At 44.4% G+C, this 20,043-nt stretch overlaps 1 long non-coding RNA gene across 1 annotated transcript in view; it reads left to right on the plus strand.

Annotated features, from left to right (window-relative positions):
• Nucleotides 1-571: 571 nt before the first annotated feature.
• LOC308485920 overlaps nt 572-20,043 on the plus strand; it is a 61,412-nt gene continuing 41,940 nt past the window's right edge. Inside the window, exon 1 of the long non-coding RNA XR_013990864.1 lies at nt 572-656. This is a non-coding gene — a long non-coding RNA (uncharacterized lncRNA). The remainder of the gene's footprint in view (nt 657-20,043) is intronic.

Here is a 20,043-nt window from a genome sequence, read left to right on the forward strand (position 1 = left end):
CACAACATCTGGAGGGCCGAGGTTGAGGAAGCTTGCCATAAGCCATATATATATATATATATATATATATATATATAAGAGAATAAGGCAGGCACCCCCAAACTCGGCCCTCGAGATGTCTTGGGACTACAACTCACATCATCCCTAGCTAACAGGACCAGTGGTAAGGGATGATGGGAATTGTAGTTCCAAAACATCTGTATGGCCAAGTTTGGGGGTGCTTGGAATAAGTTAACGTCAGTGGGTGACAGAGCCACTGCTTTCCAAAATGCCTAAAATAAACTGACATCTTGCCCCTAAGAGCTGCTGAAAATACTATTATTATAGCCTCCTACCTGGCACAGGTAGCTTCTCGAAGCTACAAACATGAGTCTGACCAAATTGCGGAAGGCAGTGGAAGACAGAAGTGCCTGGCGTGCTCTGGTCCATGGGGTCACGAAGAGTCAGACACGACTAAACGACTAAACAACAACAACAACCTGGCACAAGGGCTGACTTTGGGGGTGGGCAGACACATGTATTGAACCCTGAGCCAGCAAGGAGCCCCAGCTTTCATCCTCTTTTTAACAGAGTTCAGGAGTGGAGCCTCCCAGAGGAGGAAACAGAGATGTTCCTTTTTGCAGCTAGCCTGATGCCGAATGGAGGAAGATACTGAGGTAAGTTCGTTTAAGCACTTTTCTCATGTCCACATAATTTCACTCACTCCTCAGATGTGCTGTCTTTATGTAATAACTCATTTTTGGGCTGGCTTTGATATGTTTTACTTGGAAGATCCCTTGAAATAAATGCTTTCTTTCTACTGAGAAAGAATTGTGATATTGCAGTTTCTCTTCTCCCCTCCTTCCCTCCCTCCCCCAATTTTCTGTGATCCCTATATAGCCGCTACTGGTCTCCTTGTCATCACTGGGCTGTTATTTATTAATATACAGTAACCATAACGACATGTATGTTATTTTCACTAATATATTCATTTTAACACACACTTTCCCCTAATATATGCATTTTGTAAACTGGTTGGAGAACTTCATTACAAAATTCAGATAAGTGAGAATTTCAAAGGTTTGCTGTGTTTTGGTTCCTATATTGTTGTAGAAAGTGTGCATTTGATGGATTTGACTTTAAATAATCTGAATCAATTTTCTCCTCCACTCTTACCCATTAGCAAGGTTTGTCCTTGGCTGCAGCTCATGGTTTGTGTGGAGAGAGCTTAACCATGAGTTCTGGTTCAGTGTGCCATCTCTTCTATTACTGTGTCATTTTCAGGCCTTTTCTGTTAGATTTTGGTATCCATTTTGTATCTAGTGCCTAACAAGCACTTTATATCAATCAGTCACTGCTACAAAATATGATAACAATTTCTGGGCTTGCTGCAAAGCCACAGCATGAACAATGACAAATCAGAAATATAACAGGAGTGCCACAGGAGTAATTTATGTGATACAGAGGACACCTGCCCATGCACTTTAAACACTGAGTGCTAGGAGCCCTTAAATGGGAGTTCTATTGTGCAGGGGGAACATTAAAGATGGAATGTTGGCTCAGAGAAAGAAAACTATAAGATTCAGCATAATAAACTACTCTCAATTGCAATGCAACTCATGTCACACTTTACAAGAATTGAAAGGCTTTGGAACTCCCACATTAACAAATCAAATAATCAGTAACTCCTTACTGTATTGCCAACATTGAGGTCACAGTTAACTACAAAGGAGGTAAGGGACAAGAAATCTACATCATACAGTGAATATTTGGAATAAACCTGGCAGGGAAGGGATGCATTAATTAGCGAATAATACTATAGCATATTTATGGATATTGCCGAAAGTTAAGTTGCAACCAAGAATGAAATGCTATACCGCAAAAACCTTCTGACTGGGTTTTTAAATGGAGGTCGCAGCATTTATTTTGCTTTGAATAGGTAGGTTTATGGTTTATTGTAAATAAAATAAACATGAACCAAATTACCTGCTTCTTTCAGTGCATCTCAGCTGCCATCAAACACAGAAAGTTCTGTCTCTGAAGCTGTTGCAAATTCATTTATACTGTGTGCTTCACTTATGTAGTGATTTATTCCATATTATTTTATTAGTATCTTAACTCTGCTTGCTGCTGTCTTTCACAGTTTGGGCCTCCATCATCTGGGTTATGAATGCATGTTTTAAATTTAAATTGAGCCTAGGGATGGGAGGTGGAATCTGCCAAACCTAGATTCCAAAGCGGACAAACCTGGTTTGATCCAGGTGGATCATAACCTGTATCTGGTTATGGGTCCACTTCAGAATTCACAGTCTTCCGGATCCCTTTACAAGGCAGCCTAAGGGCCGCAATGCTGCCTCTGTTCATGCAGAGATACTTGTTAGAAAAGCAGAAAGTCCTTCTATGGCTGATCATTAAAGCTTTGTTTCAAAAATTTAGTTGCTGGCACCGATCTGAAATGAAGCTGAATAATGCACCTGGAAGTGCGGAGGAAATATATACAGGTGTTTCAGTTATGTAGCAGTCAAAAATAGAGGAGGAAAGGGGCATCATGCTCTGTTTTTCTCCAGTTATTGCAAATAACTTTAGCTTCTCTGTGCCAGGAATTGCTGACCGTGGCCTCATATGGTAACTCATATCACGTAACTGCAGCCTCATAGGGAAAAATCTTCCAAATCCAGACTAGTTTTAACTACCCAGGCTGAGCACTGGCTCTTCATGTGTAGGAAGAAGTATAAGAGGGCTCCTGTCTCAGTGGTGCTTTGCTTGAGCAACAAGGTCAACCTGAGCTCTGGTTTGCTCTCGGATCCTACCTCCTGCTTTGCCATCTGACCATGATTTCTCTCTGGCCCTGATCCCCAGTTCCTGCCTTCTTACTGCTACCCAAAGCCAGCACCGGATTTAGGGAGGTGCGGGCAGTCCCCACTCTCACAGGGTGCCAAGCCAAGGAGGGGCAAAATTGAGAAGATCCATGATTGCGAAGATCCATTTTGAGGCAACAAAATTTGCTCTTGCTCAGGGTGCCATATTATTAAGCTATACATTGGTTGATGGAATCACTGGGCTAAGATAACCAAAGTCTGCCCCTGCCAAAGCTGAGACCTGGTGCTCTCAGCTGTAGCTCTGTCTCCATCCTCTGCATCATTTTGAGGCATGGTTAGAAGTGTAGATTGCCTCCTTCTGAACTACAGGGCATTTCACCCTGGGGAGACCAATTCTGTGCAGCTTACTCTAGTAGGCTCTGCTAAACATTAAGCCTTGTGTCTAACACCCTTCAGGAGTGCAGCATTTAACCAGTGTTTGATGACCTCTGGAGGGAGAAATGGCTAGAGACTTTTTGAGTTTTATTTATGAATATTAAAGCTGAGCATGGGTGGAAGCAGAGTTTAACATTTTACAAACAGCAAATTGCACCGCCACATAGCATATAACCAGAAAGAGGCACTCCTGCATCCCCAAATACCTTTTAGCCCAGCCCTCTCTTTGTTTCTGTACACAGAGACCTAGCTTACATTACTCTTAACTGTATTTGAGGAAGAAAGGTATGCATTCTCCCATTCAGCAGTCCAGGACCTTCCAGCTATTTCCAATCTATTGAGAAGGTACCAGCAATCTCCTAACAAAAGTAAAGTAAATCCAGGCCTGGACATGGCACCCATTAAGAAACATCACCTTAATATTCCAGGGTGTCAGTATTCCTTTGCCTACCCCAAGACTCTGGCCAGGTATTATTGCCTTAATGCAAACCCATAGTGATAGGCCTGTTCACATTAATCTGATGCCAAACCCAAAAACACTATGTAAATCTGCTAGACCTCTGTTTTGCATTCTGCTGATGTAGATTATATTAATGTGCTTTTGCATGATCATTCACTTCCCTTTCCTGCCTTGCTCTTGTTGTGTGGTGAAAAGATGGATGGTTTCAATTATTTTCCTAATGCAGTTGTCCATGGCTTAGGTCCAAAATTCCTGTAGCAGAAGCAGAAGATGCTTGCACTCATGCCAAAGGGGTTCTCTAACTACTGCTGCTTCCCCTTCAGCTATAGACTCTGCACCACATTGCACATAGTTCCAGAGAGTCCCTGACTCTCAGGAGGGTTTTAGCATACGTAAGGGAACGAAGCAGGAAGAAGAGTGCAGCAAAGCCCTGTTGCGTGAGCTGAACTCCACTCATCCTTTTTTTTTTTTTTGATACGAGACACTATTTTGCTTAGTGTGCTGGATGATTGCTTGATTTGGCACATGCTCAAACACTGCTCTATTCCCAGATTAATTATTTTACAAGATCCTTTGGCAAACAAGCTCACATTAAACTTTCAGTATCCGCACTCCACATTTTCTTCCGCTGAAGGGGCAGCAGCATAGCAAATACTCCCTATGAATAAGGGTACCTTCACATGTGCAGTTTGGAATCCCTACTACTTCCCTCTGTTGTTCTGCCCAGAATGATGGGGTGTTTTTTTTAAAGCAACGTATCTCCAAATAACCATGCAAGTGAAAAGCTGCATTGCAGCAATAAAGCAAAAATGTACATGAGAAGTTGCACAACTTTGAGGCTTAAGAACACAATTTCAATTAAATACCACAGCCTGGGAGTGATTGTGGCTCCAGTACTGTCACATGAGGCCAGCTACAGATGGTTCACCAGTGATGGATATTCCTGGACAGAGATAATCTGGCCACAGTACTCCACATTATGATAATCTCCTGCTTAGATTATTCCAGTGGAAGCTGCAGCTTGTGCCTAATGCAACCATTAGGCTTTTGAGCAGTGACGGAGAGGGTAGTGGCAGAGCAACTGTGGATGCAGCTGAGTGAAGTGGACTATCTAGACCTGCTTCGGTCTGGCTTCAGGCCTATTTTCAGCATGGAAACAGCCTTGATCACTCTGATGGACTACCTTTATCGTGAGAGACAGAGAAAGAGTCTTACCCTATTGATTCTTTTTGAACTCTTGGCTGCTTTTGAAATCATAGACCAGGCTTCCTCAACCTCAGTCCTCCAGATGTTTTGAGACTACAATTCCCAGCATCCCTGACCACTGGTCCTGCTAGCTAGGGATCATGGGAGTTGTAAGCCAAAAACATTTGGAGGGTCGAGGTTGAGGAAGCCTGTCATAGACCATTGTATCTGTTGGTTGGCGGCAACTGTGTTGTTGTGACTTCACTCCTATCTATAGGTTCAGTACCAGAGAATAGCACTGGGAGACTTCTGTTTGGCTCCATGGCATTTGTGCTCTGGTCTCACTGGGTTCTATCCTGTTTCCCATGCTATTTAATACCTCTATGAAACCACTAGGAAGAGTCATCTGAGGATTTGTAATGTAGTGCTGTCACTAGCATGCTGATGACACCCAGTTCTATCTCGTCATTCCATCTGGATCAGGAGATGCTGTATATGTGCTAGACTGGTGCCTAGAGATGGCAACAGGTTGCATGAAGGCTAATAAAACAATGACCAAATCATAATAAGATGGAGTCACTGTGAACAGGCAGCTATCATGCCTGGGAATTAGGGAGGCAGCCTATTCCGAATGTGGTAGCACTCCTTCTGAAGGAGCAGGTGTGTAACTTGAGGTTACTCCATTAAATGATGCTGTCATTGGAGGCCCAGCAAGAAGTGCCCATTCCCAGCTACAGATGGCCCACCAGCTGCAGCTGTTCCTGGGCCAATTTTGTCTATCATCAGCTATCCATGCTCTGGTGACCTCATGTTTGGAAAGCTGTAATGCACTTGAGGCAAGACTGCAGCTAGTGCAGAACTTAGCCACCTAGATATTTATTGGGACAGCGAGGTGGGAATAAAAAATACTGATTGTAAAAGCACTGTATTGGCTGCTCATGCACTACTAGGTCCAATTCAAGGTGCTGAGAATGGACTATGAGGCCTAAATGAATTGGGGCCCAATTATCTATAAGTGAACCTCCTCCAGTATTCAAACCTTAAGATCACTGAGTGGGTGGGAATCGGCTCATGATTCCCATGAGGATTCATGGTATGGGGATGCAAAGTAGTTTCTTCTCTGTTGTAGCACCCCAACATCTGAATGCCCTGCCCTTGGAGATCCATCTGTCCACTTCCCATGTTCAGACATAATTTGACATTTTTGTTCTCTCAGGTTTTTACAAAGTGAGGTTTAGCTTATTTCAATATATCTCACTGCTGTATTTGTCAGTTTTAATGGCGTTGATTTTTATGGCTATTTTACAGTTCTATTTGTTTATTGTTATTTTTATTTGTGCGATGCATTTTTACTTTCGAATGTACGTTGTTCTGGGATCCCCTCCCCTGGAAGGAAGGGCAATTTAGAAATGAGATGAAATAAGAAAGGAAGAAAGAAATAACGGGATCACATTTTACCACTTCTTAAAGAGCTGCATTGGCTGCCTATTTGCTACTTGGCCTAATTCAGTGTGTTCTGCCGTGTATAAAGCCCTAAATGACTTGGGACCCAAGTACTTGAGGAAGTACCTCCCCAGATATCTGCTGACCTGAGTTCTGAGAACTACAAGGAAGGCCCTATTTGCGGTCCCATCGACAAGAGGTGGGACTCCCTTCAGACAAAGGGCAGTTGCGGGGGGTGGGGGATACTAACTGTAGTGGGAAGCAGTGCTTACTTGATCTCTTGTCACCAGTGTCACTGCGGCTTACCAAGAGGGACAGGGCAAAGTTGTGGTGAGGATGCCATAGTGAAAATGCACCATTGGAAGCACCAGATTGGCTCTGCTGGTGCATTTGCACTGTGCTGACCTTAGTGCCATTTTGTTCTCCCGCCTCCCAATAAGCTAGAGCAGTGCTAGTAATGGGAAGTCAGGTGGGCTCCACCTCCCCTGCTGACCACGACTGAATAAGAATAGTAACATGGGAAAGCAATCAGTTCTAATGTTGCTTTCTTTTAAGCACTGGGCAAAACACAAAATCCATTGCTATTTGCTCAGGCTTGTAAAATACTATTGAGCTTATTGTCTGCTCTTTGATTGGCTGGTGCCATCGTTTATTTGTGGTTTGGGGTATATGTCTTGTTTTGGATCTCATAAATTCCCCTGAAAATCAATCTTGACGAAGGGCAGTATTTTAAACAAACAAACAAACAAACAAACAAACAAACAAACAAACACATACCTTCTTATTTTTCAGAACTGCTGATAAATGTCAAAAGTAGAGCAGAAATCCAAAATGCATTGTGTACTACTTCCTTCTTACATTTGGCACCAAGGGCAGACATAAATATGGGTTTTGCTGCTGTAATGTAGAAGTGTTGAAGGAGCAATGAAATAAAAAAAAATCCACATCCAGCAATTCTGGTAACATATTAGCAATCGCCTGATTTTGCCAACACACACACACACACACACACACACACACACACACCTCTCCAGCCTCTCTCTGCAAGCCATCTTGATGGATCTACTCTCCAGGAGCCATGGCATTAAAGAAGTCAGTAGAGCATAAAGATGTTTCCATTTTAGACACTAGGAGGACGCGGAGTTTCTCTAGATAATGTGTTGATGCTTTTCAGACAGCCTGTGAACAACTCCCCTGGCTTATATTGTACTTTCGCAAGGCTGCGTTTACCTTTCTGAAATACCATATTGCTGAAAGAGGGAAGCTATTACTTCCTAGGTAAAAATGCCTTTAGTAGCACTAGAAAATGAAAATACTCATGCTGCAGTCAGCAGCATTACAGAACCACACCAAACCTGAGCCTTGGGATGCTACTTTATTTCCTCCTGTGTGCCTCATCGCAATGGTTCAATGCTGATAACACTAACAAATGATAAACATTTCTTCAAAAAAAAAACCAAAAACCAAAAACTGCATCAGATTAAAATGATCCCAGAACAGGTTTTTCCTCACGGGACCTGCAATCCAGATTTCAAATGGAGGCTCAGGACTGGTCTACTCATTAGCCCCTTTTCTTTAGGTGCAGAACAGGAGAGATGGCAGATCAATGTCTGCTGCTGCCTCTACCTTAACCACCGAGCCACTTGCTGCTGTCTAGGTCTCTAAGAGCACCTCTTTACATTGCCTGTTGGAACTTACTGTGCATATTTTCTAGAACCCTCCTTATTTTTATGGTTGTAAATTGTTTTAAATATTGTGTTTTAATGCTGTAACCCGCCCTAGTACCTTATTTTGCTGAAAGGCTGTGGTGGTGCATTGGAAGGGAACTATGGAAGGGCCACTGCTCAGTTTGCATGTGGAAAGCCTCAGGTTCAATCGCCAATGGATTTATAAGTAAGGGCAGGGAAGACTTTGGTCCGAAAACCTGGAGAGCTGCTGCTGGTTAGTGCCAACAATACTAAGCAAGATGGACCAATGATCTGTCTCTGGATAAGGTAGCTTTCTATGTTTAAAGGTAAAGGGGTAAAGGGACCCCTGACCATTAGGTCCAGTCGTGACCGACTCTGGGGTTGCAGCGCTCATCTCACTTTACTGGCCGAGGGAGCCAGCGTACAGCTTCTGGGTCATGTGGCCAGCATGACTAAGCCCCTTCTGGCAAACCAGAGCAGCGCACGGAAACGCCATTTACCTTCCCGCTGGAGCGGTACCTATTTATCTACTTGCACGTGCTTTTGAACTGCTAGGTTGGCAGGAGCAGGGACCGAGCAACGGGAGCTCACCCCATCGCAGGGATTCAAACCGCTGACCTTCTGATCGGCAAGTCCTAGGCTCTGTGGTTTAACCCACAGTGCCACCCGTATCCCTTTTCTATGTTTACTATGCCCCTAAAGCACACATGCATAAGAACACTTAACATTCAAAATCCTCCTGTGTATGTATTTAAATAAGTTGATTTCGGCTCTAATAACTTTAATTGCCACAATTTTTTCATGAAACCATGTGGAGAAGGAATCAATATTTTCCATACTAAATGCATCAAGAACAGTTCCTAAGAAACAGATATGGTTATTTAGCATGACTGAATTGTACACAAAGCATAGATCATTCTTGTCTCAATATTGTCTGCTTTTCATAATGAAACACAACATGCTTCATTTACACAGTACGATATGAATGGCGTCAGTCACACTAAGCAAGACACACTAACTGTTGAACTTTTTTTGGGGGGGGGGGCGCTGCTTTTTCCATCATTGAGTTATATTATTTCTATGTAAAGCTCTGTGAGACTAAAATGGTACGTGGGCATTACGCTCTGACTCCATCTCTCTCATAGTTTAAAATTTAACCAAAAATTAAAAACAAAAATAGGTCTTCATATCATGGTGGTTGGTGCCCATTGGGATTAGTAGAAGGTAGGTAGACCAGCAGTAAGTAGATGGAGCCAGAGCCAACAACAGGCAGAGCCAATAGCTTTTAATTTTGTCCCCCTCCTCCTCTCTGCTAGGTTCTACAAGGAGGTTCCACAAGCAGCCAGTACTGCCCCCTGGACTGGATGTAAGAAAGAAGGTGGGGACTGGCTGAGGGCAGACTGAGTTTTGTGGGGCAGCACATCATTTGCCCTAGTGGACCAGCTTCCATTGGCTACATAGGTACAGCCTGGTAAGAGACAGCTATGGGGAGGGCTTCTGCTTGGTGCTCTGTAAGCACAATGCTCCTCCCATGCCAGCTGTGCCAGAGGTTAGGTAAAGGGACCCCTGACTATTAGGTTCAGTCGTGACCGACTCTGGGGTTGCGTCGCTCATCTCGCTTTATTGGCCGAGGGAGCCGGCGTACAGCTTCCGGGTCACGTGGCCAGCATGACTAAGCTGCTTCTGGTGAACCAGAGCAGCGCACGGAAATGCCATTTACCTTCCTGCTGGTATTTATCTACTTGCACTTTGATGTGCTTTCGAACTGCTAGGTTGGCAGGAGCAGGGACCGAGCAACGGGAGCTCACCCCGTCGAACCGCGAACTTCTGATCAGCAAGCCCTAGGCTCTGTGGTTTATCCCACAGTGCCACCCGCGTCATGCCAGAGGTTACTGTGTGTTAATTGTGTCCAATATTAACAACAGGTAGCTTCTTCCACTGGCTGATGGTGCCGATGATAGGGGCTTGGGCTCCAGTTCATGATGCTTTAGAGCAGGCATGTCCAAAGTCTGTCCTGGGGGCCTAATTCGGCCCACCACTGATTTAATCTTGCCCCTGTGTCAGTAAAAAGTCCTGGTGTAAAATCTCCCCCCCCCCAAAAAAAAGCTCAGCAACTTCAACCCTAAAAAAAGCTCAACAATTTTGGTCAGCCCTCACGCATGTTCACTTCATCAAATCTGGCCCTCTTTGAAAAAAGTTTGGGCACCCCTGCTTTAGAGCAAATTTATTTGACTCATATATACTATGGGCAGTATATAGTATAGTGACTCTCTGGGTGGGACTTTGCAAGTGATCAAAGCAAAAAAGGAAAACGAATTTGCTCTAAAGCAGGGATGAGAAACCAAAGCAGTGACTGTGACTCTCATCATCTCTCACCACTGAATCATTCTGGCTGAGGCTGATAGGAGAGGGAGTCTAGAAACATTTGGAGAGCCACAGGTTCCCCACTCCTGCTCTAAAGGGTCACAGAACGAAACCTATGCACTACAGTGGTCTATATATTTCCAAAGTCTGTCCAGTGGTCTATATTTCTGGGTCAGCAGTGTCAATATTTAGACATGAAATAGGTATTTGCCGAGTAAAACGGAATCATTTTTATAATAGATGTTGCAAGTATATGTTGAATAAAATCACAAGGGGGATGTTTGCATTTTGTGTGGCTTCACTGGGGTGCTATATTTTGTCACAGAAATATCAAAATCCAATGCAGCTTGTGGCTGTGTCTCTTTCCACCAGGGTGGTTAGAAAAAGTTGGAGGCTTAGCTCTTAGCAGCTGGATTCTGAGAAATGTTGAAATCATTTAAGTCTGTTGCAGTGAAGCATATCTAAGGGATTCTTCACATATAACACATTTCCCCTGCATAATGATAATCTCTGAGTAGGATGAAAGAAGTATAAGCCCAACACTTCCAGAGTGTAAGAGAAGTGCCTGTCTTTGGATGGGTGACCATGGGTCACTAAGCCAATGCATGTAGTGCACTGACATCCTGAAACTAAAAGCCCTAAAACAAATAATATTACTGCAATGTTAAAGGGAATGCTATACATTCATGGCTGTTTGTATCACAATAATCAGGCAGGAAGAAATCTGAGCAGTACGTTGTTCAATATTCGGCTGAAAGGTGCCTGATCCAAGCACCAATCCATATCTACGCCTGTAATAGCAGATAACTGTCTCTGGATACTAAGAAGAGAAGAAGAGCTTGCTGGATTAGGCCAGTGGCTCATCTGGTCCAGCATCTTCTTCTCAAAGTGTCCAACAAGACCACAAGCAGGACCTGAATGCAACAGCACTCTCCCTGCTGTGGTTTCAAGCATGGAGATAGGGAAGCCGAGGCTCAGGGGCCAGATCTGACCCTCCAGCCTTCTCTGTCTAGCACATGGGACTCTCCCCATGTCAGACCCCCCGTCTCCCTCCCCACTAGGCCACACCCTCCACTGGCTCTGTATTGCACCCACCATGAGTGGCTTTGCCTGCCTGTCCTTGAACTCTGGTGATCCTTCCAGCGGCGTAGCGTGGGTTGTCAGCACCCGGGGCAAGGCAAGTAATTTGCGCCCCCTAACCCCTAACCTGCCGCCGCTGCCAGCTTCTTCTTGCTGCTGCCTGGTCTGGTCTGGTGTGGTTCTCTCCCGCGCTCAGCGCTGCGCTGGGCGGCCGCTGCACTGTTCCTCCCCCAGATAGTCCCTCGCTCTCTCTCCGCACCGCACGCCTGGCACCCACCCCCTCCACAGTGGGCGGCGACCCAGCGGCTCAGATCGGATTCGCACAGCCAGCACTGCAGTGAGAGAGAGTGAGTGAGCCAGGTAGGGGCAGAGAGCTGCGCCCCCCCAGATGTTGTGCCCGGTGCGGCCGGCCCCCCCTGCACCCCCCACGCTATGCCACTGGATGCTTCTTGCTCTCCTGGATGGAGGGTAGAGAGGTGTGTGTAGAGACTAGCCTACTGCTCAAAGGCAACATTCACACTTGTTGCTCTGCCCTGCCCACTGTAATGTGGCCCTTGGAAGGTTGCCCAGAATAGAATATGGCCCCCGGACTGAAAATGGTTCCTGACCGAGATATGTATGTGGCTGAGATATGCCTCACTGCAGCCTCCATCACTACAGGATAGGATAATTTCTGAGCCATGTTTGCTAGGAATTGTTATGAGTCTTCCTTCAGTTGCATTCAAACCAGCATCCTAGCTGCCTCATGGCCTGTTGCCCCTGCACAACAGTGCATCATGGAGAAACCTATCTATGCTAGATAGTTCCAAGAGAACGTTGTTCCACATATCCTACTGGGCAGTATAAATCATCAGTATCCAAGAACTTTTGGGGCAGAACATCCTAATATATCTCCCCACACCCATCAAACCTTGAGGATCCCTAATGACCAATTCTGTCATTCATCTAAAGGTTTATTATTTGCTCTCGTGTATTTGTTGGCTCAACTCTTGGAAAACCCACCCGTTGAGTTGCACAAACAGTCTGCTCTGTATCCATTGATCATTCACCAGAGGCAGCTTGCTCATTTCTGCAGCAGAATTCCTTGCTTCTTACAGAAAGACTCCATATTGCTTCCAGAATCTGACCACCTTAGGACTTTGTCTGAAGGTTGCCCATCCCTTCCTCCTCATCCCCTTAGGCCACTGCATGAGATTTACTCAAGTGTGCAGCAAAACTGTACATTGGAAGTTAGTGTAGGGGGGAGATTAAAGCAGGTGCAGGAGCAAACAGGTGCAGGGAATATTTTATGGCCAAACAAAGTCCCAGAATTTGCCTGACAATGAAATATTCTCCGCACCTGTCAGCTTCTGCTTTCTACATCTGTTTACTGTGTAATGCAGCCTGCTTTCCTCTAGTAGGGAAAAACCACCTTGGGCAATAATTCCAGGAGGAAGAAGCCCATGTGTGCAACAGACAGGTCAAGGAGAGACAAAACGAAAATGAAATAAAATGCCGCAAAAGTGCTGGTGTGCACAGCTCCTTTTAATAACTAGGTTATCAAGGCAATGCATTATATATTATACTCCTTCCCGCGTTGCTTAGCCTGTGGTGCATATACCCTCTGGTATGCTACCGAAGAGATGTAAAGTAGCAGAGATAATAAAAAGTCTTTAGGTAAATACATTTCAGAGTCTTTTAAATTACAATTGCAATAATCATAATAGCCCAGTAGGTGGAGAAAACAAGCCTAGTTTGTACTCCTGTAGGGCACAAGTCAATGAATCAAAAACTGCACATGCTCACAATATTCCCTATTTCTGTTAAGCACAAGTGCAAATCCCAAAAGGAAAATACATTAATAATAAAAGTCTAATTAAAAAATCAGTATAAAACTTGCTCCTGCCATCCTTTTTCTTGGAACAGTTTCATTTCTGCCTGTTGCACTGCTGCTTATATGCACCAGAAGGATCTCTGGTTAGAAAAGGATGGCAAATATCAAAATTGCTTTGAGAAATGGTTCAATAAGACACACTGGATGGCTCAAGACAGTGAGCCAAGCAACACAGCTAGGGGCGGTGGGATAAAGGATGCCAGAAGGATCCAAGATACTTAATCTAGAGAGAAAAAAGTGGTGAGAAAGAGGGGGGAAAGCACAAGGAAGAGGTAGGAAGATGGGAAGATGCTTTATACAACATTGGTCCATTAGCCTCTTGCTCAGGGCTTTCTAAATTGACTAACAGTGACTCTCCAGGGCAGGCTTCCTCAACCTCAGCCCTCCAGATGTTTTTGGCCTCCCATGATTCCTACTAGCAGGACCAGTGGTCAGGGATGATGAGAATTGTAGTCTCAAAACATCTGGAGGGCCAAGGTTGAGGAAGCCTGCTCCAGGGTTTCAGACAGGGGTCTATCCCAGCCCAAATGGGACATGCCAGGGAGAGGTGAATGAGTTTTAAGATGCACTGTAAAAAAAAAAAGGGGGGGGGGAAATGCTGTTAGATCATCTTCTTTACTCTGTATTCAACACTTTACAGGAGACCCTTTGACATACTGAGGGGCTGTTGCTTGTGGACAAATCTGTTAAGGAGTTAAATCTTAATTAAGCACATAGAGAACTCTTAGCTCATTCTCGGTCTAAAATCTGGTTGTTGAGTTGGGGGGTGCCTGTGAACGGACATGCTATCAACTCCGTACTGAGTAAAAGTGTTAGCGCTCTCCAGAGTAAATAACATTTTATGAAGGTTCTTTCAGTTGCAGAATGAAACTTCTCCATTTTGTCACTGGTGCTACATATTACATTAGCTCAAGCCACATTTCTTAGAAATGGTGCCGCTGTTAGTATTTCAGCTGTCCAAAGGAGAGGAAATGCCGCCAAGCCCATGGACTCGAAGGCACAGAGCGCCGACTTGGAAAGTTGTTTGCTTTTTGTTAGCTGTTTTAATATAACAGAGTTATTGCTTTAATATTGGTATATATCTCAGCTCCTACCATTCTTTCATTATATTATTTCTCTAACAAGTATACATTCTCTGATATTATCCACAGGCAAGTGCGTAGTTTATCTGACAGTAAAGTAAAACTCTTACTTTTGATATGCTCTAGTTCATCCGTCGCCAGCCTAGTGCCTTCTGTATGTTTTTGGGCTTTAGTCTTTTTATTTGGTGGTTGGAAATAGTTGAAGAGCTGATAGCATCAAATATTAGCATTGCTTCTTAATTTGTTTCCTTTAAAATCAATGACAGAACTGTCAAATTCAGCTTCAAGAATACAAATTGTAAATTGGGCCCAATGAAATGTGACCATTACTATTTAGGAGAGGTAGAAGTTAATTGTGCATGGCAGAAACACATACCTTTTAAAATATGGGTAAGAAACAGCTCGCTCAAAGCAGCCAGTAAGATTTAATTTTAAGCTGAAGCAACATACCAAGTTGAACGCACTTATTTCAGATGTTCAGTTTGTTTTTTCTTTGGGGATCCGATGTGTGAGTACCAAATGTTTACAAAGTGTCCTTTGTGCACAGTGTAATCTATACGTGTCCACATCATTTATGAATCCATGCATATTTTAAATGCGGGAAGCAAAACCTTGTGGCAAACTGTGCTATATAATCCTAAGCGTATTTATTCAGAAGTAAGTCTTCCTGAGTGTGGTGTGTTTGGGATTCCAGCCTTAATTTTTAAATGACCTGAGCAAAGACATACAAGTTGCCTCTTCCAAAGCTAGCAAGAGAGATTTGGTAGTCAACCAGTAGAGTGTGCTCTGTGAATAAGCAAACAGAAGTCATGCTGTGCAAAAGCCAGCCTGGGAAGTTTCATGTTTAAAGACTGGAGAGAAGAGATTGCAGCGTGAGCCAACATATATGCTGCCAACACTTGCCTGTATGGATTTTATGCCTTTGGCTGCTGCTGATGGACATGGTTCTGCATATTTTGCTTTTATTCGTGTTAAACTGATGTGAGGAGATTTTTGGAAAGTGTAAAACAAACCTGCCTGTATAGTTCAATTTATTGAAATTAAATTTCTCTGTCCTTATGGGCTGCTGTGGCTGTAGCTACAGGAAAACAGGACGCTGATTTAAACAGAGTTAGATCATTGTTCCATCCAGCGCAGTATTTTTTACACTGACTGCCATCCAGCATTTGAGAGAGGGGTGTTCCCCAGTCCTTCCTGGAGATGCTGGGAATTGAACCTGGAACATTTTGCATGGTGTGTGTGTGGGGGGGGGGGTGTTCTGCTCTGGAGCTACAACAGCCCTTTCTTGGTCGATGTAATGGTGCAGAGCTGTGAAACGATCTTGTCCGCATACACCTTTCTTCTAGTTCGAACAAGGTAGCTTAGCAGGATAAACACCAACATGTCAAAACACAACTCTTTTTCACAGAAATATTAGCTAATGAGGCAAGTGTTCATCTGTGACAGAAAAGTGAAATTAGCTTCAGATTAGAACGGGGCCTGAAACAACTTGTTCAAGACAGTCTCATGGTAATCTAGGTCAAAACGTCATTCTTGTTGAGATGAAATTTTGTCTGAGATTTAAATTAAGTGCACAGTCCTGTATTTGGAAGAGCCATTTTAGAATTAGAGGTTTTGTCATTTTGTTTTTTTAAAATTTTGTCTTTCTTTTATAACTATTATACAGGTGACTTTTAGTGCTATTGACTAAATGCATGTTTGCATTAATAACTGCAAGCAATATGATGTCTCCAAGGCATTATAAGGAATAAGGACTAAATAAACTCAGAGACGTCACTTAAAGATAAAATCTCCTATGTGATGGGAAGGGCTCTCAGCATTGCACTTCCTGCCCCTTCCTCCCTCGATTCCACCTCATTGCTCATCTACCCTGGGAGGAAAATGTGGGACCCACTTGCTTCAGCACATAGGGAAAGAGGGTGAGTAACAAGACACTGAAGGAATGGACAGGAGGTGGAGTTCCTGCCACCACATCTGTATGTGAAAAGCTAGTGGCAGATGCCATTCAAAATGTGATGTAGACTCTCATAAGGAGGGCATTTGCAAGACGAGACTGAAGCAATGGCAGTGTGAGAGGAACTTGTTTACAGATTCAATGTAGGATTAAGACAAGATCTGTATGGGAGCTAAGGATGGGTGAATCTATCAATTTTGATTTCTCTCAGTTCCTCATTTTCAATATTAAGTTCTACCCATGTTGTGGCCTCTTGGTGACTAGAAGGCTCTGCTGATCTCTTCCCATCCTTGACCCAGATGTAGATCTTTATTCCACCTTTGTTCCTGGCGCAGATCTTCACTCCCTCCCTTCTTCCCTGGTAGGAGAGCACTATTTTGTGGTTCGCCTCAGGTTGCCAAAATGTCTTGGGCTGGTCCCGCCTGTGAATTACTATTATTTACAACCTAGTCAGTGACTTGCTTTGGCTTGCAGATCAGGGGAGGGTCTCAGACAAAGGAGGAGAACCTGGTGGCAGAAGGTTCTTAACCAGAAGGGGTGAGTGAACAGAAGGGGACATTTTGTTTGACCAGATCTCCCTTCCCCACATGGCACAGGACCCAGGATGCAGCTGGGGGGGCCATTACACCTCCATGCCTGAAAAAGGACCTGAGTCATACTTAGCAGGACCCAGCAGCGGCACCCAGAATGACTAGGCAGCTGCTACAGGTCAACCAACACTTGAGCACTCACCTGCCTCCACATTTTAGCTCAAATGTATTGAGCCATTGCAGTATCCTGGTAGGAAGTCACCATTTTGACATTCTGCTATGCACCAAATTGACAGTGTGTCAGGGAATAGTGGGGATGCCAAAATGGTGGATGATATGCAGGCACCTGCTGCAGACCACAGTGGTGCTGCTGTTGCCCTGCTCAGTGCTGTTGGTGGCAAGTACTGAATGGTACTTTCAGGACCTTCCCCTCCAACAAGTCCTGAACTTCAGTCGGAAAGAGTATGGCTATCAAGCTGTCCCTGCATGCAGCTATCTCTCCCTTATTTGCAGGTAACCAGTCAGACTCAGGGAGCCAATCAGGCTCCGTAGTTTATTCTTGTCACAAACAGTGGAGCATAAATTTAAATTTCATTGTGGCTCTCCAACAATTTCCCTCCCATTACAATGAACAATGTCCTTGGGACTCTAATCCAGCCCTTAGCAATTAATATTGAGCTATCAAATTATCAATGCATTTAACTTGTCAGTTTGATTCTCTGTGGTTTCCTAATATGAGCCAAAACATCTTCACAAAGTTAAGGGACTTAAACCAAGCAGTCATACAGTAGAAGAGTTCTGTGCTTTTATTATTAATAGTGAATTATTGATAGATCGCTGTAGGCAGCACACAGTTCTGTATTTAGCAGGAAAGATATACCAAGCAAGTTACCGGTCCCTGCTGTCCCAAAGGGAGCGAGCTAAGAGGGGAGAACAATGCTCTAAAGCACAGTGCAGAAATAATGGAATAGGGAGGCATCATTATAAAAGACAAAGTAGTTTTGTGGAAAATGGATGGATATCAGAAAGGTCTTTGGGGAGACGACAGTATTGTCTTTGGTTATATTTTCCTTTGAGGTCAGTTGTAGTTCATGATGCCGATACAGAAAAATACGGCATTTGTGCCTGCAAAGCAATACTTGCAGTGCCGTCATATAGATGTCTACTCAATAGTAAGCCCCATTGGGTGGGATGCAACATCATGCTAAGGCAAATGTTCAATCAGTGCAAGAATTTCTGCTTTCCTAATGCAACAATCTCCCCTCTCCCCCCACTTCTCACAATAAAATCCCGCAGAGAGGATTGGGGGGAGCACAGAGGGAGGACTCACTGTTCTGGCTCCCGCTAGTTGAGTCTGGACCATTGAGTTTAATGGGTCTTACAGATTGGTTAAAATTGCGTTGTCATGACCTGTGTGAGTAGTATAGGATTAACTAACCACTAATCTCAACACAATTGTCATACGCCAGGAGTCAGGCTTGCCTGCTGAACAGCAGCCTGAAGGGAGAGAAGGTGGAGTGACTCCATCTGCAGCTGATCAGACTTCAAGGACACTGAGGAGAAGGCACTGAGGAGAACCAGCTGGCTCTGGCCTTCTTAAACAGAGCTCTCAGCAGCAGTCAGACGCTGGAAACAATGCCCGTGGTTCCCAGCCGTACCTTGCTGCTTCCTGCTCAACGTCTAGACCCTTGGCTCAGTGATCATCTGAATTCCCTAATCTGTGGTCTGTCTGACTTCGTGTATGGATTCTGCTCTCAGGCAAGTGTTCCTTGGAGACTCCTAGCCCCTAGCCCCTGCTTGCTTGGCAACCGGACTCGGACAGGGTATGACAACAATGAACCATCACACCTTCTGAATCCTGCAGTTACTTTTAAAGGAAATGGAACATGGCGGGCCATTGTTTTAGTCAGTTGATTATGGAAAGAAAAGAGTTCAGTATCTTCCATCAAACCCAAAGAGCACACAGGATCAATGCTTTGGGGCGGGACCACAGGTCAATGGTAGAGTACATGCTTTGCATATACAATATCTTATATTCTGCCTTTGGCATAAAATGAGCAAGTAGCAGGTGATGAGGAAATGTACCTTGCACTTTTGCAAACTACTTGGCTCACTTTTGTGTAACTACAACCTTTCCTCCCACATCTGGAACTGAGGAACATTTTTCCAGAAAAAAGGTACTCTAAAATGAAGGAAATACCACCTGGCTGTTAAATCTTTCCCTTTCCCTACACATTTCAGCAATGTAGTTTGTTAAGCTTGCACACACTGCCAGCTGTAAGTTTGCCAATGTGCTGTACATTAAAAGGTTAAACTGAATGCTACAAAGCCAGCATTAAGAATGAGATTAAGAGTGCAGACCTAAGCAGCAACTGCAAGAGGCTGACCTCTCATTCAGAATGATTACCGGTTGTTGCTGTTTTACACAGGGAGGGCAAACTGGCAATATAGGCAGTAGGTTGACTTTAAATTTAGCATTTGATTCCTATTTCCTATGACATCAGTTAAATAACATGTCAAGGAAAATTACACATGGGAAACTAAATCCTGCTTTTCTCCTCATCACACAAATAAACCTACTGAGATGTGTTCAGATCCAAACCACAACAGTGTAAAACCAAACAAAGCCTACCTTTAGTGGTTCTAGGGGTTGCTCGTGTGTAAATCGGCGCCACACCTGGCTGGGTTGCCTGAGTGAACCCTTTTTGTCCGGACAGCCACTCGCCCGTGGCTGTCTCAGTCGCTGGCAGAATCCGTCAGTGGGCGTTTCTTGAACTTCTATCAGCAAAGAAGTTCTTTGACGCCTAGTCTCCGCCTACTCTCCCTGCGCGGAAGCCTTCTGCACAGGGAGGGTGTGGGCAGCGGAGGACCCGTGCTCTCCCCGCTGGTCCCCGGTGAGGAGTCATGGAGCCACCTCGCCGATTCCCCCATCTGCCCCCCTTCTCCACTGGTGCTACGCTGATTTCCTTCCCCAGAAGATGTGCTGCTTCTCTCCCTCCTGGGACGCTCTCCGGAATCCCTCTGGAGCCCTCCCTCTCCCCCTGGCTCTGATGGCAGTTCCCTGACACTACCAAAACCAGGAGGGTTATTCCTTATTTGTCCCGTGTGAACCCAGTCTAGGAATAATTCTGGCTTCATTGTGATTCTGTTG

This window comes from Podarcis pityusensis, assembly GCF_964106645.2.
Source record: "Podarcis pityusensis genome assembly, chromosome: 9".
Classification (NCBI taxonomy): domain Eukaryota; kingdom Metazoa; phylum Chordata; class Lepidosauria; order Squamata; family Lacertidae; genus Podarcis; species Podarcis pityusensis.